The sequence below is a fragment of the Pinus tabuliformis genome, chromosome 8 (assembly GCF_031772625.1).
Source record: "Pinus tabuliformis cultivar Carrire ecotype Pingquan chromosome 8, CPIR1, whole genome shotgun sequence".
In the NCBI taxonomy this organism is placed as follows: domain Eukaryota; kingdom Viridiplantae; phylum Streptophyta; class Pinopsida; order Pinales; family Pinaceae; genus Pinus; species Pinus tabuliformis.
Window position 1 is genome coordinate 1,322,315,265 of NC_142294.1, and position 25,187 is coordinate 1,322,340,451.

A 25,187-nucleotide genomic window follows, 5' to 3' on the forward strand; every position below is an offset into this window, starting at 1 on the left:
TATGAGAAAGTGTGGATTAGGTAGATGGTACGTGTGATTATGATTGGTATTTTGACGAATTATGGAAGATATATTAGTTGTTTTTTTCTGCAAATAAATGAGGTAATTTGATGAATTCTGCAAGATAACATGGCTTCATTTTTGTAAGTAGGTTAGCCTTTATCTTTTCATGAATTGGGTAGTTAGGGTTTTACAAGTTGAGTCAATGGAATTTCCATTTGTATACTTAGAAGCAATTTCCAATTTTCCCTTTTATCAAGCTTTCATTATAATTCGGTAGAACGAAGGGTCTTTGAGTACTTTTTGATCTAATTTCATAACTAAGGGTGGCATGAGTGGAATACTATATGTTGTGCATATAGAACTGTCACCTCGAAGTTTGTATAAACCCCAGGTTGATAATTTAAGTTGAGGAGCCCTTAGGAGTTGCAACATTCTTGGTGCAATACCAGGGCTTACCACATGGTTGACCATGATTATTCATCATTGAATATGATTGATATTAAAAACCCAAGGGAATAGTAAACCTAATGGATTATATTAAAAACCCAATTTATTATAAACGTAAGGGAATAAGATTAAACCCTAGGAATATGAACCCTTAACCATGGTTGACCATCCTGAACCATGATTTATTTTTGTATCGAGACAATCTTTGTCACAATGCGACACCATGGTTGGTTTTCATATTGGGACAATATTTGTCACAAAGAGATGATGGACCATGGTTGACTGTGATTGATTTTATAAAACATGGTTGACCATGGTCGACCACGATTGACCATGGTTGACCATGATTGATCATGGTTGACCAATATTGATATTATAAACCCAAGAGAATAATAAACCAAATGGATTAATACTAAAAACCAAAGGGATTATAAACCCAAGGGAATAATATTAAATCCAACATATATAAACCCTAAGATAAATATTATCAACCCTTAAATGAACATGGTTGACCATGGTTTATTTTCATATTGAGACAATCTTTGCCAATGTGACGTTGGACCATGCTCGACCACGAAAAAACCAAAAGAATAATATTAAACCATAAGAATATGCACCCTTAGATTAATAAACCCAAGGGATTGATATAATAAATCTAGGGAAATAATAAACCTAAGGGATTAATACTAAAACCCCAAGGAATTATGAATCAACCCAAGGGATATTATAAAACCAAGGTATATAAAACCTAAGATAAATATTATAAACCCTATGGTTGACCATGATTATATTATATGTTTGACCATGGTTGAAAATGATTATAAACCCAAGGTATTTATATTAAACACTAGGATTAATATTATAAACCCTATGAAAAATAAAATCCTCCTCATTATTCATTTACATGTCTATCCTTGGAGTCTTATCCTTGTCATGACTAAATAGTAATGGTGTAGTTATGTCAATTGGCTAGGTACACAAGTGACACATGGGCCTGCAAACGTCCCCAATTTCAAACACCTAATTTCTGTGGCATTCTTAGCCTTTGTTCAGTGTTATTCTTTATCCTTCATTGCAACCAATTGTGTTCCCATGTGAGTCACTGGAACAATTCTCCACCCCAATTGCGTAAATTTGGCTTCTAGATATCCATTTCCATGTTGTTGTATGAGAAGTCTGTAATGGTTTTTGGTGTTCTACTACTCTCTAGACCTTGGTATGATACATGAGTGGTACGCTTAAAACCCATTTATCTAATCAATAAACTCTACTTTCTATTCCTTTTGCATTAAATATGTTTGTCACCAAAATTATAAAATTTAATTTAATAACTAAAAAAGAATTAATGGAAAGAATCATGAACATAATAATAAATATGAGATTATATGTAAAGCTAATATTAGTAAAATAATAAAAATAATAGCTCTATTTTGGATTTAAGTTAATGTCAAACATGTATTTATATTACAATGTTATTGATGGAAAATCACTGATGATAAGATGACCTTCTCTAGAAATAGAGAGTTCTAGAGATTAAAAACATAACTACTTGTTTTATTGCCTTGATAATGTATTCTTTATTTAGGTTGTTTCTTCTTCACTTTATCGAAATGAAACCAACCTATGTTGAATCCTATACAATTGTATCTTGCTTGGTTGAACTTTAATTCTCCCTCATCTCTCTCGTAGTTTATGCATATTTTAAGATGGTTGGGCTTTCAATTTTTATTTTCCTCATAAGCCCCAAAAATATAATTATCTTGTGTAATTTTGGAAAAAATATGGTGTAATTTTGGAAACAATATTGATGATTTTTTGTCTTTTTATTAGCACAAATTTGATTGAAAAAAATTGCAACATGGACTTTTGATTGAAATACAATGATCATTTTGCATTCTAAAAGAGTAAATAAATGGATCTAGGACTTATTTTCTGAGCACATATAGAAATTCTTAGTATTTTGGAATGTTTTCTTATATTATTAGTACGATTGATAATATTATGAAATCTATTCTCTTAAATATTAAAAAATTGTTAAACTAATGTAATTATTTGGAAAGTTTCCCTAACTTTTAAATATAGTTAATATTATGGAGTTAATTTTTTATTTTAAAATTTTACTATAATGCAATTATGAAGAATATAATTAAAAAAAAAGTAATAATAATACTAATTCCATATAAAAAAATCAATATAATACACACATAAATCATTTGTATAATAATAATATAAATCATAATATAATGTATACATAAAATTTTATTTATTTAAATACTTAAAAAAATTTAACAAATTTAGAGTTCTTAAAAGTATAATCACATAAAGATTAAAAAGTTTAAAATAAATTCTCATAAAAAAAATATAATCTATTAATATATTCTAAACAAATATAATACTTAAAATGGATTTTAAAATATTATCCATATTTTAATTACATAAACCTTGAAGTTACAAATAGTAAATTTAGCGACTAGTTTTTTTTTTTCATAATATTGTCAAAGTAACAGTAAAGAATTTTTTTTTTTTTTAAATTTTCAATAAAAAAAATATAATTTATTAATATATTTTAAATAAATATAATACTTAAAATGGATTTTAAAATATTATTTATATTTTAAATAGATAAACATTGAATATACAAATAGTAAATGTAGTGCCTCATTTTTTTTATGAGTAAATGTAGTGTTTCATTTTTTTTCATAATATTATCATAAGTAAATAGTAAAGAAAATTATCTTATCCACTTAATTTTTTTCATAATATTATTAGGACATTATCTACATTTTTTTTCACTCATAATAGAAAGAAAATGATCTTATCTACTTACTAAATTGAAACAATTTTTATGCTTTTCCTTCATTTTGTACTATGTCATGCTAATTTTTTTTTTCACAAATAATAAAAAAAATGATCATAATATTATTAAGACATTATCTACATTTTTTTTTCACTCATAATAGAAAGAAAATGATCTTATCTACTTACTAAATTGAAACAATTTTTATGCTTTTCCTTCATTTTGTACCATGTCATGCTAATTTTTTTTTTCACAAATAATAAAAAAAATGATCTTATCTACTTACGAAACAGCTAATTTTTTTTTTCACAAATAATAAAAAAAATGATCTTATCTACTTACGAAACAGCTAATTTTTTTTTTCACAAATAATAAAAAAAATGATCTTATCTACTTACGAAACAATTTTTATTTTCTTACCATATCAATGAATGGTTCCTACTCTTCGAGTTGATGAAAAAGAAAATGATCTTATCTACTTACGAAACATTTTTTATTTTCTTACCATATCAATGAACGGTTCCTACTCTTCGAGTTGATGAAAAACTGCCTCAGAGGTTATGGCTAAGTTTTAGCTTAGTCATGACAGTATGTATCTTATATCAAAAATAGACTATACAACTTATTATATGTTGCTTTGTCCTTTCCGGTGTTTCATATGTGGGAAATATGTATATTAAACCAATCGCTCTTGAAAATAGTTTGATGGTTGTATATATTTTTATTTTTAATTAAGCACTTACCATAGGCACATGCTGTGGCATTATTCCATTTAATTTTCGAAGCCTCTGGAGGTTCTACCCACATCCGTCCATGGTCATTTGTCAAATCATCAAAATTGTACTTGGGTCATAGATTTAATCATGGCCATACACTTGTATCTTGCCACATATGAATGGCTTTCATTCATTGCCTTCCACTTGCGGGAGGGTGCTCTACGATTGCCAACAATGTGAAATTCTACTCTCTGACTATGCGCAATAGGTAGAGCTCTCTCTTCCTCATAAGACTTGCATTTTGTATTTTCATGGGCGGTTCTAAGGGTACATCTTCCTTTGCACTAATATACTCTTTTCCTAGGCTGAGCCCTTCGGATTTCCATTTTTTTTAATGTTACAGTTGACTGAAATATGCAGTCACCCCAACATCAACAAAGCAAGGAGGAAGCTTATCCGTTATTCGATTGACTGGGCTCGTCTACTCTCGTAGGTAAAACTTTTTTTTTTTTTTTTCGATTTGGTTCTCCTTTTACCTCTTGTTAATCTCGTTAGGGTTTCCAGTGCCCACACATTCATGAGGGTTTTTAATGGTGTTTCTTTTGGGAGAACCTGCGGAGAGGATATAGAAAATTTTAGTTCAATTCCTCTTTCTCTCATAGGTGTAATTATACCCTCATTCAAAACAACCTTTTGTTTTGCCACATCCCAAATTTTTAAGTTCTTGCCCCATTTTTTGTTGGTTGAGCTAAGAGATTAGATTTCGTCTTGTATAAAGGGTTGCCTTATGAATCTTGCTACGCAAAGTTGCTACTACACTTTCATACTTCCTTTGTTGTTCAACTCCAGCTTCCCGGTGTGAGGGTTTTCACATATCTCTCTATTCTATATATTTCAAGTTAAATTCTACAGAGGATTAGCCGAGGTTTGTAGGCTTGGCTAATTCCTACATATATGTTTTCGATTTAAAATTTTAGGGATATAACCCTTATGCAAATTCTGATGCATCTATATGTAGATTTTCTGTATTTGGGGTTAGGGTTACCACCCTTTCATCCATACAGGACACAACTATTAACAAGTTGACCTATATAAAAAATGACTGATACTTGTTTTCAATTTTTTTTGCTTGGAGTTTATATCTGTTAATATTGGACATGAGATTTATAGAGCTCTCTTCCTTCTAAGAATTATTTCATAGATTGGTTACTTTACAGTAAATAGATATTTGCTTTGATCTTAAAACAAAATATGCTGTATTATTCCACTTCTGAATAACGATAGTTTATTCATATAGTAAAGAAGTGTCACTCTCTTTTGTTTGTTTCCAAATAATTTTTTTCTATATTACCTTTACTTTTCCTCCTAAGTTTAACCACGTAGGTTTAAATGAGGTTTTGCTCAAGGTCTTGCATTATAAATTTTACTGTCTAATTTACATTATTCTTAGCCAGACCCTCATGTGGAGTTTGTTCATACATTTTCTGTTTTATATAAATGTTCTGTGAAAGAATTCTTCTCAGCAATACCATTACCTTTAAACTATTCACGGGACTACGTTACACAGTTGGGTTTCATTACCTGATAGTCTGATTCTAACCCAAGATAGACATAAAACATTTCCTCTCCTCCCTCCTCCAACAACACACTAATATATCTAATATATATATATATGTTTTCAATAAAAAAAACAAAGACAAGAAAAGAAGCATAACTGAACATAATTATATTAAAAGAAGCATAAATGAACATAATTAAATTATGGGGAATTTTATACATACTTAAATACTTCCAACTTTCTTTATGTTACCTTCAACACCCTTCTAATACTTAGTTATACATTTCTTTAAAATGTACAACACTGCGCGAATGAAGTCATCTGCTTTTTCCACTCTAGGGACCTGGTTGATCTGAGCATGTTCAGAAGCTATACAAATTGTGTCATGGATCCCTCAATCTTCAAGGCCAACGTGGGGCCTTGCATATATTCCACACAGTGGGATATATGGAAGGTGGTCAATCTCTAGAAATTTTCCGAGGCTTGCGACATATCGAACCTGTAGGACTCGAAGGAGGATGGGTAAATCCACATTGAAAAAAAAGTTGCAGAGTCAGTGGTAGGATGACATTCAAGTTGAGTAATTTGATGCAGATAGTTGTAAAGAAACAGAGTGTTGCCTCCAACTCCAAAGCACTTGGAAAAATCATTTGGAATTGGTCTAGAATATGAGTTAATAGAGATGAAATATTTGGAGCCGGAGGCCTTTTTCTTTCTTGTTAACTATTTCAAATCCATACCAAAAGAATTACTCTTAAGATTTGTAAAATGGCTGAAAACTTTAATCAGCTGCACCTCCCATTAGTCTGAATTGAAAGGGAAATCCACTAGCACCAGGGAGTCTAGTGAATTCCTACCCCTAAAACCCCTACGAATCCCCATATGTTTAGGTGGCTTATTCATGAAATTGAATGGGCTAGAACGACCCATATCCAGGCCATGCAAAGGCTCAAGAGGCTCACCAACGACGGCCACATTTCAAGTAAATTTCTGCCACGTTACGAGTGGAAACAAAATTTCACCGCTGCAAAACTAAATATTTATTTCCATCGCTTTTCTCTCCCTTTAGCACAACCATGGATCTGCGACTAAGACGAGGCATATTCCAGGGATATTGGCCCTAGACTCAATCCATCTTGTCAAATTAAATAATAATAAAAAAAATCTGCCTGGAAATAAGAAATAATTTTTTTTACTAATCAAACTATATAAGAAAAAAATAAGAAATATTATACTAATGCATTTGTATAAATTAAATAGTTGAAAAATACTCATAAACATCCAAATACTTAACTCATAAACATCAAAATATTTAACTCATAATATATTTCACATAATCAAAATTTAAAAATAAATCATAAACATCAAATACTTAACTCATAAACATCAAAATATTTAACTCATAATATATCTCACATAATCAAAATTTAAAAATAAATCATAAACGTTAACTGAACTATAACTTTAATTTAAAATATTATTGTATTGATCCTCATTGATAATTTCCCTTAAAAATTTATATACATCATTTTTTAATTTTTTATTACATTATAGAACATTTCTAAATTAAATTGATATATTAGACGTATTGATGAATAAAAAACATCACTATATAATAGTGATAATGCTATTTTTAATAATTAAATAACTGGGTCAAAACTTTCCAAACTCTTGACTCGTCATTGTGTACAAATGTATGGTATAATTTAAAATATTATTGTATTGATCCTCATTGATAATTTCCCTTAAAAAATTTATATACATCATTTTTTAATTTTTTATTACATTATAGAACATTTCTAAATTAAATTGATATATTAGACGTATTGATGAATAAAAAACATCACTATATAATAGTGATAATGCTATTTTTAATAATTAAATAACTGGGTCAAAACTTTCCAAACTCTTGACTCGTCATTGTGTACAAATGTATGGTATAATTTAAAATATTATTGTATTGATCCTCATTGATAATTTCCCTTAAAAAATTTATATACATCATTTTTTAATTTTTTATTACATTATAGAACATTTCTAAATTAAATTGATATATTAGACGTATTGATGAATAAAAAACATCACTATATAATAGTGATAATGCTATTTTTAATAATTAAATAACTGGGTCAAAACTTTCCAAACTCTTGACTCGTCATTGTGTACAAATGTATTACCATGAAGGATTATGGGAATCGTTTGTTGATTTATTTAAAAAAATTATTTTAAGAAAAAGAATTGTATTTTTTTATTTAATTCAAATGGAAAATATATTGATCAAGTTGTTGACCTATCACTAATTTAATTCATTAAAAATATCAATATAGGTATTTCGAGATATTTCATAACATAATTTTCATTTTTTTTTAAATATTAATTATATACAAAAGTATGTTGGAAATAATTTTTATTAGCTAAATTATATAAGAAAAAAATAAACAAAATTATACTAGCGTAGTGGTATAAATTAAATGACTTATAAACACATCAAAATACTTATCTCATATCTCACAATACCAAAGTTTAAAAACAAATCATAAGCATTAATTAAATTATAATTTTAATTTAAAGTATTATTATGAATATTGTTGTATTGATTTATAGTTATGAAGGCACGAAATGAAATAAATATTCAAATAGAAACACAAAGCTACAATGGAAACTGAAATTCAGTTCACTAATAACAAAATGTTGAGAATTGTTTACATGTAGAATGGAAATAAACGAGCTCGGGGGATAGTAGCTTATCTCTAAGAAGAGATGTGATAGCTAGAAGCCTCTGAACTATGTTACAATGAAGCTCGAAGGCATTTTATTATTGGTAAATAAGGGAAAACCATACATCCAAAAACTTAACACTAGGAGATGAAGTGCCAAAAGTTTGTGGCCCCGTTGGGGTTAGTTGGTACACCAACATCCCGGGGTTGTAAATTTGGCCTAAGATCTTTGTTTGATGTGTATGATAACTTTTAGAAATATCTATCCGAGGACTAAATTTTTTACTACAAACCCCATTTGAATTGTAAAAGTTTTCCCATTTTTGAAAAAAACGTCGTTTAAGGCCTCAAAATGGCTTTCGATTTTGACGACCTGAAAAAATGCCAAAAATAGTAAATTGTGCTACAATTAAGGGAAATAAAAAGAAATAGTGTTGGGGGTCTAAGTGGAATAGGTAAGTGGCCACCAATCTCCACATGGATGAGTCCTCCCTCCTTAGGAAGCAATGGTCCCTATTGTGTTGTGTGTCTCCATGAGATGGGGAAAATTCTGCTGAACTTGGTCCTTAATGAGCCACTTGCCCTAGTGTAAGAGTTGGCTAGCTTTGACAACTCGATAGATTTGGATCCTTTGTTAGAAAGTGTTCTCAATCTGTGTGTCTATGATCCGATTATTTTTGGCCTATTCCATGCATTCTAGGTTAAGCTTTGTTGGTCTTATTTTTTTGGCAATGCCTAATGTGTCTATCAATGGTGGAAAGTATGGTTGAAGGCAATCCACATTGGAAACTAGGGATAGGCAAAGGAATAGAAATGTTGAGCTCAAAATAATTTTCTACCACAACCTTTGTGATGGTGTAAGACCCACATCAGAGTGGTAGGAGCAACCCATGGAATTTAACAAGGTGTTGTTTCTACAAATGCATCAAAACTTTGTCACCCACCTGAAACATATATGGAAATCGATGCTATTCATGTTGTTTTTTGTACTTGGCATTGAATTTATCTATGATTTTGTGAACCTATTAGTGGATGTCCTGGATTCATTCAATAGACTTGGTTACTTTATCAACCTCGGGTTGCACATGTGCAGATTCTACCTGTGTAGTTGCATGAGGCATGGAAACATCAATCGAACACAATGGTTGAAATTGTTGTTATTGTTGATTGCTTTACTGACATGGAGGATCCTATAGGAGAGCCAATTTCCTCAGTAGGACTCAGACCTACAGGAGGTAGCAAAGTTCGCTTCTTTATGGGCTACTAAAGACCCCGCATGTGTAATGGATACTAAGATATTCTAGGTGTTGTCTGAGACATAACTCAGAATGGTGATCAACCAGCAACCATGGCTATCACCCACCTTGCATGTGCAATACGAAAATATTACTAACTTTAAGGCATACTTCCACAATCTGCACATTCACGCGAAGAAGGATGCCCGAGGAATATGGCACAAGTTTCCTTACTCGGTTTTCGAGGAGGATATAGTAGTGGTCATCAACAAGTGGACAAGTGATTGGCTCTCTCCTTTTGATGCCAATGCAGGTACCATCATGGCTCCCGAAGGTTCAACATCACAGAACACGACAGCAAAAAAGAAGAAGGAAGCACAGAAAGCTGCATCTCACGAAAAAGTTGTGCAAAAGAAAGAAGTTGTTGCGAGGGAGAAAGAAGCAACAACCAAAGAAAAAGAAGAAGCACAGGAGAAGACTACGTCATAAGCCACTATCAACGTCGATGAGTCAGACCCTTAGCAAACATAGGGGGAGGAAGAGACCGATGTGGAAGAAGAAGGGGGCAGGGAGTTGGGCTTCCCTTTCGTTGTCAAGAAGGGGAAGAAGAGGACTTCCATATGGCAGTGCAAGAAGAAGACGTCCAACAAATCATCGGGTTTGATGCCTTTGGTCCTTAAAGAAGGGTACTTGGATGAAATTAGGGATGTGGTCCACAATGTGACGACGAATCTCATGAGGCATTTTGAAGCACAGTACGAGCAGTTGCTTAGTAAGGTTAGCAGGGCTTGCGTGATTTACAGGTACAAACATTTTTAATACAAGTGTGTATGAGACAAGTGAGTGTGAAGCAAACGAGCTTGAATCAAGCGAGCAGGTCAGTCTTGGATGCAAAAATCACTGTGAATCTTTGCACTGTTCAACTGCGAGCGAAGACTCAGCTAACGAGCAGGAAAAACTACTCCAAATGAAGAATCTCAGTTTAAATTTGGTCGTGTTACCCATTCAAACTCTCCACGAGGTATAGCAAGGGGTGTCAAAAGAACTAAGGGTACGGGACCAATGCACACTGCTAGTAATCAATAAGGTAAATACTAATAACTAGAAAAACTTTGAAGAAAAGGCACAGACCATCAAGGAAAAGGAGGAGGTCACAACACAAAGCCAACAACTAGAAACTGCTATTTCCTAGGCCTCCACTGAGCTTCTAGAGCTCAAGATCCCAGCAGAAGTGGCCTTCATGGAGAAGATTCAAAAGTTGGCCACTATAGTCAAAGAGTCTAAGGACTAAATTGGCCGAGTCAGGTTTGAGTTGCAACTGCAAATCTCAGAGTTACAATTAAAGCTTCATCCCACGATGCCTTGATAGGTTAGAGAGCAGCGTAGAGCTACTATTAAATAAGGCATGGCCACCTTGGAAGATGCAGTCAAGGGCTACACTGAGCTATTTGAGCAAGCCATGGAGTTATGGACCTCACTGTAGGAGGATCCAACTCTGCAAAATATTGGAGCAGACATCAGGGAAAAGCAGAGGCAGTTCGATGAAATCTGATTGACTACGCAAACCTTGGCACTAGTGTAAAGGTTCACTAGATTGCAGGAAGGAAAGCTCATCCAAAATGAAATTGATGAGCTGCATTGCAAGGAAGCGATCATCTCTTCAAGGACATAGTCGTGGGAAGATGAGGCCAACCAGTTGACTCTTTCAGTCGAGAGTAAGCTAAAAGGAATGCAACAGACTCAAAGGATCATGGGCCTTACAATTGAAGGCCCAGCTATTGAAAAGTTGGTAAAAAAAGTGAAACAAGATGTTATGCAGGGAACAATAGACCTACATTTTTTAAAGATTGAGTTCAGTGAGTTGCAGGTGAAGATCGAGGTGCCACCAGTAGAGTAACTCAAGGATGAGTCATGAAATTTTGTTGGGGGCCTGTTGGGACAGGGTTACCTAGGGTAAATTTTGTAACTAATTTTGTTAATTATGTAAAGTCTCCGCATTTTAAGGGAGCAGAGCGCGGAGGTCATAGGAGTCAAATGAGCTTTAGTCCCTTAATTTGTTAGAAGATAAGATGTTTTGTGACTCTCCGAACCATGGTATTGTAAAAGAAGAAGCTATATAAAGAAGTTTTAGTGATTCATAGGAAGTTAGTGAAGAAATTGAAGATCGTTGTATGGGCAACTAGTCTGAGGTAGAAAAGTCTCTTTTCTACACTTAGGTGAAGGGGAAGGCTCTTGCTACTATGTGCGAGGAGACCTTGGTAAGTCCGCAAGTTGAGTGCATGGGCCCCTGCAACTGTGTGCATAAGGAATATGAGTCTGTAATAGAAAGATTATATCAATAAAGACTATTTTTGGAGCTATAATTGTGTATATGTGCCTTCATGTTTAGTTATGAAATTTATGTGTATTCACTCAGTTTTCTGCAACTATATGAAGAAACACTTAATTGGTATGCAAAATTAGTATAATTGATAGTTTATATTATGTTATGAATGTTTAAGTGTTCTGCAAAGTGTTAGATACCATTTCTGTAAGTTACTGTGATTTCAGCATTTAAAGGGTTAGGGTTCGCGAAGGTCGGGATAAAGCCCTGAAAGTAATAGAAACCCATCACACAAACCTATGGATGCAGAAACCTAGATTTTCATCCCCCAATCCTACTTCGGGTGAGGCTACAGCATGCACTATGCGGGTTGTTGCCCAAACGGCCAGCAATTTATGGTTTCGTTAGTTGGCACAACTAACTCTAAACCTGGGTTAGGACCCCTTAAGCCAACAGACGCTGCAACCTGTTGAGCTATGGAGAGATTTTGTGTAGTCGTGCTTCACATAGGGAAGGATCTCATCCCATGTTCATAGATGCTTGGGGTTGTACATGCGTAGTATGCGTACAATCATCTTATTGACGACCTTTGTCTAGCCATTAGTTTGGGGATGGAATGTAGTCGACTTGGTGAGCTCGGTGTCTAATAATGACCAAATGATTTTTTAGAATATGCTCAGGAACCTTTTATCCCATTCATATATAATGGTTTGTTTGATTCCAAAATGTAGCGAGACTCGTTCAAAGAAAATTTTAGCAGTGTCCTCCGTTGTGATACTCTTCTTAAAAGATCCTAATATAGCCAATTTAGAAAATCTATCCACGACCACAATTAGGTAGTCATTACCATGCTTGGTAGAATGGAGGATTGACAGATAGTCCATGGAAATGGATTCGCAGGGTTTCCTTGGAGTAGGAAGAGGGGTGTATAGGCCTTGCTTTTTTTATGGTTGGCTTGGAGATAGCACAAGTAGTGCAGGATCTGATATATTTTCCAACATCCTATTAGATTTTTGGCCAATAAAAATACTTATGTAGTACTGCCACAGTTTTCTCCATGCCAAAGTTTCATGCAACCTAACTGTAGTATGCCTCCCAAATCAACATGGCATGCTCACTTGAAGGAACACAAAGGTGGCCAAGGTAGCATAAAATGCATCTAGAAGTTTCTAGCCATCTATTACCACCTGCTATGTGGTGAAAAACTCTAGATCATTTTTGTATAGTTGTGGCCATCCAGAGGTCTCGTGGCCGTAAGAGTTGATAATAGTGGTCAGTGCTGCAACCTGGGGCTGACTGAGGAACTTTACAACAAGATTGGTGTTCCCTTTCTTATATTTAATGTTCAAATGGAATTGTTGTAGATATGTGGACCACTTCTGATCACAATCATTTTGCAACATTCCCAATGTCTATATAAACTAAAGAGGTTGGTGATCTGTGTGGATGACTATCTCCTTTCCCAAAATGTAATTTTTCCATTGCTAGAAAGCTTGCATGATGGAATACATCTCTTCTCATAGGTGGGGTATTTCCAGATTGTATCCAAAAATGTTTCATTGTGATAGGCCACCATATGCCATTGTTGGGTGAGAATTGCATTAATAGCATAGTTGGAGGCATATGTCTCAATTTCAAATGGTTGTTGTAGATATGGCAATGTGAGTACTAGTGCAAAGCAAAGGTGATTTTTCAGCTCAATGAACACCTTTTGTTGGGACTTGGACCAAAAGAAATTTGATTTCACTCTTCCCTCGGTAACTTGAATTAAAGGAAAATTGATATGAGAGAATAGCAACATGAACCTCCAATAAAAAATAGCAAGGATAAAAAAATGAAGCTCTATTAGAGTGGTCGAGGCTAACCAATCCTGAATGAATTGGATCTTAGAAAGATCGACATGCACACCTTTCTCATTACTAGTGGAATTATATGTCTTCTAATTCCAACACTTAACTATTGAATTCAGGATCACATGACTTAGATATGAAAGCACATAAAATGGAGGACTAGAGCCTATTCTAACCTATGGTATTAGCTAACACTAGAACGAACTAATCACTAAGGATCATAACTTGTCACTGGACTGTGGGAATCTAATGCTTATTAGGTTCCGAACCATGATCTTTCATTACCAACAGATGATGTTCATGTGGTTTTATTTATGTAGCGTATTAGGTCTTGAGGCTTTAGTGGTTATAATCCTCTAGTGATGAAAGCCCATTAAACATTTTGTAGGAAAGTAAATTATGTAGAAAAGTAAATTCCTTACAATTATAAGAAAATGTGTGCGAGGTAAGTAAACAAGACAAGGAAATAAACTACAAGAAATGCATTAATAAAATATGAAAATTATATGCTAAGGGGGATTATAGTCATAATGATATATTGTAGGAAAGTGACTTCAAAGCTCTTAATCAATTAAATAATTCTAAACTACAAACCATAGATTATTCAGTATTAAGTTGTAGAATCTAGTTTCTGGTATTGAATTAAGTACTAAAACTATAGCTCTGGTTCTAGTACCAAATTAAGTACTGAAATTACGGTTCTAGTTCTGGTACCAAATTATGTATCGAAATTATAGTTTTTGTTTTGGTACTGAATTAAGTACTAAAAATCTAGAAATTAAAAGTCAAAATAATGAAATATATTGAGAAACTGACTTCAAGATCTCTTAACTCTTAATCCTAGAAAATCAACTCGAACTTGATCATAATTCATTCTAATTAACAAAACTGAAGAAAGGGAAATACAAATATAATGAAAAATTGAAAAGAAGCACCAGATAAAATTTGCAATCAATAAAAAATAAATATTATCCTACTCTATTGTTGGGCGTGGGATACCCCAAGGGAAGTTTTGGGGCTTAGAGCCCAGATTTTGGTCAAATATTGTAATTCTGATGTAAAGACTCTGCAATTTGTGGGTGCGGAGAGCGTAGTTTCTAAAAGAGTCATAAGGTTGTCTACCCTTAAATTTGTTATTGTAATGTCAGCTGTAGAGATCTACCCATGGTCCGAGGACCATGGGATTGTATAAATAGAGAGAGACTCTAAGTAGTTAATTCATAATTGAGAAGGAAGGATGAATATATGATGTGTGCGAGATAGATATGAAGTGCAAGGTCTAGTTTTGGGTCGTAGAGTAGGAGAAGGCTCTGCAGCTGAGTGCGTAGAAGCCTAGTAGTTTGCAACTGAGTGCATGGACCCCTGTAGCTGATTGCATAGGGCGAGTCGAGTCTATAATAGTTGGAAGTATTAATAAACATAAGTTTCCTACCATTTTTGTGTATTTATTTCCTATTTTATCCATTTGTTACAATGGATATAAGTTGCACTTTTAATGCTTATATAATGTGTGAATGAGTATCACTATGTTGATTAAGTAAACACAAGTTAGAATAACTACTTATGTGAAGATAAGTATGGTCTGTTAAGAAGATAAGTAAGATACATAGTGTAGTTTGGGGAAAAAGTGCAGTTTGCTGCCATAGCAGTGCGAAAGCATCTTAGCCCCTGGTCAGGGTTGCACGAAAGATGATTGTAACATATCACGAAGGTATTGAAGGTTAGAAAAGTGCCTGAAGTGACCTACGCGAAGATAGGCATAGTTGGACTAAATCGACATCACAGACATCTCAAGGGTGCAAAAACTTAGTTCCAGCATCCCCCCATACTGCTTCGGGTAAGACTTCAGTCCGCACTCCATGGGCTAATGTTGAAAGGCTCAGTAGTGTAGGGATTTGTCTGGCTAAATAACTCTGAACCTAGGTCAGGCCCCCATAAGCCAACAAATGGTTCCATTGTTAGGACCAGAATCTGCCTAGAGATGTCTGATGTCATATCATTAGAACCCAACTAAGAAAGAAATTGAAGGCTGGTTGGATAGAAGGATTCACGAGTTCGCGGTGCAGGAAAACAAAAACCCACCACTGTCAAAAGAAGAGTGGTTAGACTGCTATCTATATACGAAGATACACAAAATCTTCTTCGCGTCCTTCCCTACTGAGCTATACAAGTGGATCACGAAGCTAACAAATAGCCAAGGAAGGTGGAAGCTTGAATGTCCTATTATGTGGACCCCAGAACTAGTGCGAAGGTTGGAAGCATCGGAGGATAATATTGCACGTGCCATTGATCATTGGCTTGATCAGATTATAGGAGGATTCATTACTGAGTTTGCGGTCGATACCTCAGTCAGCTATAGCGAGGTGGAGCAACGTTTTCTCAAAGGACCATGAGGTAAGTATGTAAAATCTTTCAATACTTTGATTAAAATTCTATTTTGCGAAAATAGGGTTATGTAGTTACCTTGATGTTCGGGGCTACACGAAGTGGAAAAGCTTACAGGAATGAAGGAAATAAGGAACCAAAAAATAGCCCCTTGATTTCACCTTCACGAAGGGACAAGGAAGAGCTCACAAAGGTCTCACCGTGGAGTGCGATCCATATGATAAGGCAAGGAATTCCACGAATACCACCTCCACCCATACTGCCACTAGCTTCACCACCATCACCTCCATCTTCACCCGTACCAACTCCACCACCACCGCGATTCAATATGGCAAGCACAGTGAAGTTGCCTATGTTCAAAGGTATGGGAAATGAGGACCCAGATCAATTTTGGTTCATGGTAAGGGCTTTATGGGAAGCGCAAGGAGTTATGGATGACCATATAAAGAAGGCAACACTGGTTAGTGCCTTGCAGGATCGCACGCTGACCTAGTATATTAAGTACTCCATTGATAATCCAAATGCGGGAATCACGGATATCCAAACAGCTTAAATAAAGAGTTTAGCAAGTCGAATCTGAAGCACAGTCGATCATTGGATTTAAAGAGAACGATGCTACTAGGCAAGACTCCTTTGGAGCTAGATCAAAGGCTGAAGTATACGATCTGCAAGGCCAATATGAATCTTACGGATGGACAACATCGCGAGTGGTTTGTAGCTTTGCTACTGCCACATTTAAGGAGTGCTTATCGTAGCAGAAGATAACAACTCAGGTAGAGGCCTTAGAGATTTCTATGTGGCTACATGAGACCATGATGTAGGATTCTAACCTAGGAGTTCAGCAGCTCCATGCGCAGCTGAAGAATTTATGCCTGGAGATGCAGAGTCTGAAACAAGATAGGACGGATCGACGAGAAGTGCACAAAGAGGTATGGTCCATGAAATGCAAGTGTCAGGGTCATGACAAGGACCACTGCCCAGTTTTTACAAATTTCCTCACAGGAGGAGGACCGATGCCTTTAAGGTTGGAATTGAAAGCAAGACCTAGCGCGACGAATGCTTTGTGGTGCGTGAATTGTCAAATAGTTGGAAAGCATGCCACGGACAACTGCCACTTGTTACAGAAGTATACGCAAAATTCATAATAGTTGTTGTGCAACTTTTGTAGGTCAGTGGGACATGATGAGTGCACTTGAAAAAGTTATGAATTAATGATGGATAGAACCCGCACCTACAAAGTTTAGGCCGAAACACAACCACTTGACCATAATGGAGGAATGATGTGAACATGATTTCAGGGGCGCAGATGAGGCTAAGGTGGAGGAGGACCTAGTAGAGGTCGCAGACAGTTGATTTTCTACAATTGCGGAGGACCAGGACACTATGCTCACGATTGCATGAATCCAATGCACCTGTCGTGTTTGTATTGCACATTGTTTAATCATGAAATAGAAGATTGTCCTACACTGATAGCAACAAAGGAGCACTACCGCCTCCCTCGACTCAAAACCTGCAGCTGTTGAGGTCTGAGCCACGCGAGGAAGATCTGAATGTGAACATTGTGCTCCGAAGTGGAATCATGACAAGAGATGACAAAGGAAACAACTAGAAGATAGTACTTGGGTTCGCAATGTTTCGATGAAAGAAGTGGAGTTTGATTTGGAGCGCACTTGGGAAACCTTCGTGGAAGCTAAGAAGAGCTTTGTTGATGCCTCCAATTCAGGAAGCAAAGATAAACTGCAGCTGGAGATGGACCCATCTATGCTCACAACGTTCATGGAAGCATGTATGAAGTTACTACGTGACAGTAAGGTTATAAAAAGATTACAGGAACTCATTAACAGATGTGCTAGTACCGTTCCAGGAGAACTGCGCATAGTCAGGAAGATTGGAAAACATAAAACAAGGATGGGAAGAGAAATGAGGCTAACCACGCAAATCAGAGAATATGAAATGGATCAAGTCATCTTTGATTTGGGATCAGATGTGAATGTTCTGCCGAAACAGACATGGGAGCAAATGGGAAGACCTATGTTGTAGTGGTCTCCAATTCAGCTGAAGATGCCGAACTAGCATAAAATAATATCCATGGGGCGATTGCAGGTAATAACTATGGATATCGAGGGAGCGAGCGCGTATGCGGATTTTGAAGTGATAGATATTGTTGATGATAGCAATCCCTACCCCGTGGTCTTGGTAATTGACTGGGCCAATGACATGAACGGGGTAATTAATTTGAAGAAGCGAAAAATGATTTTTGAAAAGAAGTCACTACGCGTAATTATACCCCTAGACCCTGTTGAAAGATCGTGCTATATGGAGCTGGTGCACAACTATGAAAGTGATGATGATTTGGACTGCATCTACAAGATAATAGGGCGAGAACAAGACTGGGTAAATCCCACGGTGGATGGGCGGATTTCATGGGAGTGCGAGAACTCCTGTACTTTGGATTCTGATGAAGAAATAGAGTGATGGCAGAATCAGTTGCATGAGGTAACTACACTGAATTGTAATATGATGACAAGGTCGTTGCACTGCACATCGACAGAAGTAAGATATCTGCCTACTTATGATGGTCTAAGTGAGGTAGATACCTTCTTGGATAAATTTGAAAGGGAGGTGCCAAAAAAGAAATGCTTCCAGGCCTTGGACTGGGTACTAGGTGCTATGCCCGCGAGATGGTGGGGTACGCACTAAGGAAGCTTTGACGACTGGCGCGAATGTAGGAGAATGATGCGCACATGATTTGGGAAGCCTAGGGTGTGACTGAGAGACAAGTACAATCGATGAGATGATCCACACGTGCAGTTGGCCAAGTAGGTGTAGGCATATGGAAAAGAGCCCCAACCAGTGTGAATGCACATGTGCCCCACGTTGTGATACATGGTCAATAAGCATGTGTTGGGGGGGGCTCGAAGATGGCTCTTAATGTTGGAAAGACATTATGCAAGACGAGTAATCACACAGAAGATTCGACGCGTAGAAGCATTCAACAAGGTATGCAATGCGCTAAACAAAGTATGCAATGCGCAACAAAGTGATTAGGACCTGCGCATACTTGCAGTGTTATGGGCTTATAGGATGACATGCAAGAAACTGATGGGACAAACACCTTTTAGGCTTGTTTATGGACTGGAATCCGTAATTCCTATGGAATACATCATGCCTATTCTGTGCATAGCAGCGCTCACAGGTATGACGGATCACGGAGCCTTGGAAGAGAGGCTCGCACAGTTGGAGGAACTCGAAGAAGAGCGATTTTTTGGCTGGCTTTCACCAGCAGGTCCAAAAGCAGCATGAAAAGGCATGGCATGATCAAAATATTAATTTGTGCACATTTAAGGTGAATGATTTGGTACTGTTGTATGATAGTAAGTTTGGTAAATTCCATAGAAAGCTCTGAATGCATTGGCTGGGACCATATGTTATTAAGGAGATCACAGATGGTGTCACGGTGCAGTTGGTTAAGCTAAATGGAGAACTCTTCCTAGGAAAAGTAAATGGTAGTCGTCTGAAGCCATACACAAGTGGCCAGGCCATCTGACTAGCCCACAAAAGCATAGTCTTAACACTCTAGGCAGCGAAAAAGAAGCGCAACACTATAAACTACTCTGCCTGGGAGTTGTGCGATGTCAGGACTACCCATAGTAGCAATGTGCCACAGGGTCCATGACAGCGCACGGGTAGTTGCATTGCCACATGGGTTGGTTGAAAAGTGACCATTACAGTCACTATTAATGATGTGATTCTTGGCTTGAGACTAAATGGAGTGGGCGACAGGCATTTAAGGCAAACTTTATGGGATAGATTCTTGAAAATTTTCTGCCAATCGAGCATTAATGGACCAAATGTGGGGGGAATGGTCAAATTCAAATTCAAATGGTGCTATAAATTACAAAGTAGTGTCCAGCAAACAACACTTGGAAATTTGAGAATTGAGTTGTTGCGCGTTCAGACATTCATGAACTGAGACATGTTTGATCTTTTGAAGGCGAATTCATTGCTTCAGCACTTACCTAAGATGTTTAGATAATTGTGGAGTCGCACTATGGTAGCTCCTGAAGAAGCCATCGATACTAGAGCAATGACCACTGAGGAAGACGAGCAGGGGATTACCGAGGTAGAAGCCCCAGAGAATGCCAAGTTAGTCACTAAAATCCCTAAATCACCGCGCACGTCGAGACCCAAGAAAGACAAGAAGGCCATGGTACTGATGCATGTATCGTAAGCTTACCATGGAAGTAAAGGGGAACGCTATCAATTTGGAGGCCAATGATGAGGAAGAATTTGAAGAAATCCTGGTAGAGGATAAGATGTAGAAATGGAGGTTGAAACCCAGGATGCGAACCCTCTCACTAGACTACTTGCATATGTTCCTCCGCGGAAGGGTAAAACAAAGGTGCACAAAGATATAGATGAGAGTAAGAGCTCTCTGTAGACTCCACTGCTCATTGACGACATTATTTTTGAAGGAAAGCACTTGGGATGAGTGCCCATACTAAAATTTAAACACTGGGACCTCGCGGACAACGAGAAGTTCCCACATTTGGCTATCGTATAGCTAATGTGCCAGAAGAAAGACGCGTCGACTACGACCATAGAGTTGGAGCCTCGTAAACGGCTGAGAGGTGTAGAGAAGGCAGGATTGTTAAACTTGCTTTGGGTGTTGCATTTCCATTGAGTCCTAGTAACCATTTTTGTCATCAGGCATTTGCTCTACCTAGTACATGATGGGTGCTTATGGCTAGAGTAGCTCATCCCCATCACAGACCATTTGATTCACAAGATTACCCATTTGCCTCACAAAGGCAGGACCTAGAAAATATTTTAGAGGGAAAGAGTGATGATCTGGCCATCGCCAAGGCCATGAAGAAGAAATTTAAGCTGGAGAGGAAGGAGTGAGGGTACGCCATTTCCAGCATCAATAACCCTGCGGTGAAGGTCGCGCTGCAGATTTTGGCAAGGAAGGTGATGCGGAAGTGTCGTGCAGATGAGGAGCCTGTGTCGGTGGTTGCACTAGTAGTGTAGTGTGCAGAAGGGGTCCAGTTTAACAGGACAAACTATCTATGTGGATAGTTCCTTCAGAACTACCGTGAGGCACAGAAGCAGGGAAAAAATTTTCACTATGCATGGCTCCTACTGTCGATAATACCAGTGGCATGGGAGTTTCCTAAAGATAGCCAAATCTCGACGATCGCACAGGATCTTCCAAAGGTAGTGAAGTACACTTCTCTATGGGAAACCAGGGATGCACAAAGGATCTGGGAGAGCAAAATATTATGGATGATCATGGAGATGAACATCAGAATGGGGATTAATCATAAGCCATGGTTATTGCCCACAGTCTACAACCGTCTGCAGAGCTTTGTGGAGTTCAAGGTAGATTTCCACCATGTCTACATTAGGGTGCGGAAGGACCCCGTGAAGATGTGGTGCGAGTTACCCTATTTCGCGATTGACGATGTCATCTTCGTGGTCCTTGATTCTTGGCCACTGGAGTGGCACGCTCCAACTGGCTTCGCGGTGGAAGCATAGAAGTCCGCCACACAGCAGAAAAGGGAAGAGGCGAAACTGCGAATGGTGTAGTTGGTAGAAAAATGTAGGAAGGAAGAAGAAGCGGCTAAAGCCCAGGCAACGCACAATGATGCGAATTTTGCACAAGAGTAGCAGAAGACATCAAAAGAAGAGCATCCGTGCCCAAGAGACCAGGTAGGGCCACGCAAAAAGTTGAAGGCCTCAAAGACTTCATTCCACCCGATCACCCTCACTAAAGGGGATCTGCGTGATATTGGCGGGATAGTGAGGGACGTCACTGCATAGGCCCTCCAGCAGTTTGAGGATTAACACCAGATGGTGTTGGGGGCTCTTCGGACATAGAAACGTGAGTTGCAAGTGCACACTCCGCAGGCTAGCATAGTGTCAACTAGCTTTGCAGTAGGAACTTCCGCAGTCAAGGAAATGTTGCACGCCTGGATAGCCAACACAATAGTGCTACCAGATGGAGCACTCATTACAAAAATGAAGCTGAGAGGCCTATGGTCAGTGAGTTGAAGGGAATCGGGTTAAACATGGTTGTGCTCCCTCGGGAGACACTGTATATTTTGCAAGATGGAGTCATTGTAGAACTACGAGCCAGGGAGGGTCACGTGCTATAGGTAATGAGCGAGCAGCGCATCAACATTGAGCAGTTGAGCTTACAGCGCAACGAGGTAGTGGCACAGAAGAGACAAATAGTGTAGGTGGTGGAGGAAGCCTGCCAGATGGTCCTAGAGTTGGCCGTCCAAGCATAGGAACCGGTGGAGGCGCGTGTCCTTGAGTTAGCAGCAGGCGTGTGCGATGCTAGAGAGGAGATGGCCAGGGTTTAGCTAGAGATGAACCTTCAGATAACGTAACTGTAGTTGAAGGCGAAGCGTTCAACTACATCGAAGGTTAAGCAACAATGTGCCACCGATATCACAACAACAATGGTGGTGGTCAACAGTGCAGTGACAGACTGCACAATGCTGTTCAAGCAGTTGTTCGAGGTACTTACCACCATGCAGGAGGAGTCGAACATACAGTGCCTAGAGACAGAGGTGCGTGAGTTACAACAGAGATACAATGAAGTAAAAGGGACTACACAAGCAGTTTCCCTTACACAGAGGCTCACCAGGATGCAGCAGGCTAAAGCACTCAAGGAGCATGTGGATTTTGCTCGTCATAAGGAAGTTGTTTTGAAGGCGCACTTACAGTCATGGATCGATGAGGCCTATACCATTACAACTCCCATTGAAGTAAATCTTACGCAGCTGCAAGAAACACAGGAGAAGATTCAGGGCAATAGTTCAATGACAGCAGTCACTGAACAACACATCGAGGAAGTTTAGAAGGTAGTCGCTCAATGCACTGCCAAACTTGCGGCGATCCAATTAGAGTTGGGAGGTCTTCGCATAAAGATCTCCCCACCGATAGAGTGTCTCGAGGGCAAGTCATGATGTTTGTGTTGGGGGCTTGTTGGGCACAGGATCCCCCAAAGGAAGTTTTGAGGCTTAGAGCCCAGATTTTGGTCAAAGATTGTAATTTCGATGTAAAGACTCCGCAATTTGTGGGCACGGAGCATGTAGTTTTTAAAAGAGTCATAGGGTTGTCTACCCTTAATTTTTTTAATGTAATGTCGGCTGTAGAGATCTACCCAGTCCGCGGACCATGGGATTGTATAAATAGAGCGAGGCTCTAAGTAGTTAATTCATTATTGAGAAGGAAAGATGAACATATGATGTGTGTGAGATAGATCTAAAGTGTAAGGTCTAGTTTTGGGTCTTAGAGTAGGAGAAGGCTCTCCAAATGAGTGCACAGAGGTCTAGTATTCTGCAGATAAGTGCACGGACCCCTACAACTGAGTGCATAGGTTGAGTCGAGTTTGTAACAGTTGGAAGTATTAATAAAGAGAAGTTTCCTACCATTTCTGTGTATTTATTTCCTGTTTTATGCATCTGTTAGAGTGGATATAAATTTCACTTTTAATTCTTATATGATGTGGGAATGAGGGTAATTGTGTTGATTAAGTAAATGCAAGATAGAGTAATTGTTTACACGAAGATAAGTGAGGTCTGTTAAGAAGATAAGTAAGATACGTGATGTAGTTTGGGGAAAAAGAACAGTTTGCTACCATAGCAGCACGAAAGCATCTGAGCCCCTAGTTAAGGCTGCACAAACAACAGTTATAATAGATCGTGAAGGTATTGAAGGTTAGAACAGTACTGGGAGTGACCTACGTGAGGGTAGGCATAGTTGGACTAGATCGACATCACAGACATATCAAGGGTGCAGAAACTTGGTTTGAGCATCCCCCCATACTATTTCAAGTGAGACTTCAGTCCGCGCTCTGTGGGCTGATGCCAAAAGGGCCGGTACTGTAGGGATTTGTTTGGGTAAAATAACTTTGAACCTGAGTTAGGCCCCCATAAGCCAACATCTATGAATAAAAACCATCACATTCCCAGAGTCGAGGGGCCCTCCCCAACCTAGAAATGTGTCCAAAAATTAATTCACATCAAATATATGCTAAAACTTCAATAATTGATCTTCATTGCAATACTTTTCTTCTTCTTACAAATGGAGGTTCAAGTTTATTACAAAATATCAATTCAAAATAATGGAAAATTCCTCTTTGCGTCCTCCCCTACTACCTACTACCCCATTTTATCAGTCCTATGAGGCTCTATTATACATAAAAACTAGTGAGTAGGGATAAGATTCGATCCCCTAAACTTAGAAAATGAATTTACAACCTTACAGGAAAATCTCATAATTCTAGTGTTTTTTTGTAATTTTATACCAATCGGTGTTAGAAAAACTTACCATATCTCCTCGGCCATGATGTATTTTGGAAATACATATCTATGGAGCCTAGTTTTCCATATTGTAAAAAAAAAACCTCTCTTGGAATTTCTTGATACAATTCCATGGCCTAAAAGATCATGTCTGAAGTTGGTTGTTTAGATACTTTTGCAAATCTAGGTTTTTTAGAAATTTTGTAAAAAACTACTTGGAATAACCAACCATAAATTTAAAACCATATGGAAATTTTGGAAATGGTTTTATATATAAGTAAATTACTATACTGTGAAAAAAAACGTTTACTGGGTTCTTGATATTCCCCACCATTTCCACGAAAATTGAGGAAAAACATGGCAGTTTCAAAATTGTTACCTATTTTTGTCTCTAGCTTAAATCATGTGCTAGGATCTCACACGTGTGATTTGGATATATTCCAAGACTTATACCATCATATTAGGCCCATGTAGCACCTAATTTACCATGCCAGGGATAAAAAAACATATTTTATAATTTTTTACCTTTTTCTCGATTTGTGTAGATGCAAAATTGAGTACCGAACTGCTAAACTAATACTGAGTTGGTATATAAGAAAAATATTTGATAACCTAACATACTTCTCATCCACATAATCACATTATTAAACAATCATTTATAAAATCATGTTAAAAACACATTTAAAGATTAAAAATATAAGAAGTCCATCATAATTAACCACAAGGTAAAAGAGCTACATTCAGCATAAATTGGTTGTATAATTTCGATGGGAAGTGTGATAAATGCAAGAACAGGGCTCATAAATGGGGAATTTATATAATAAATAATATGACATATTCA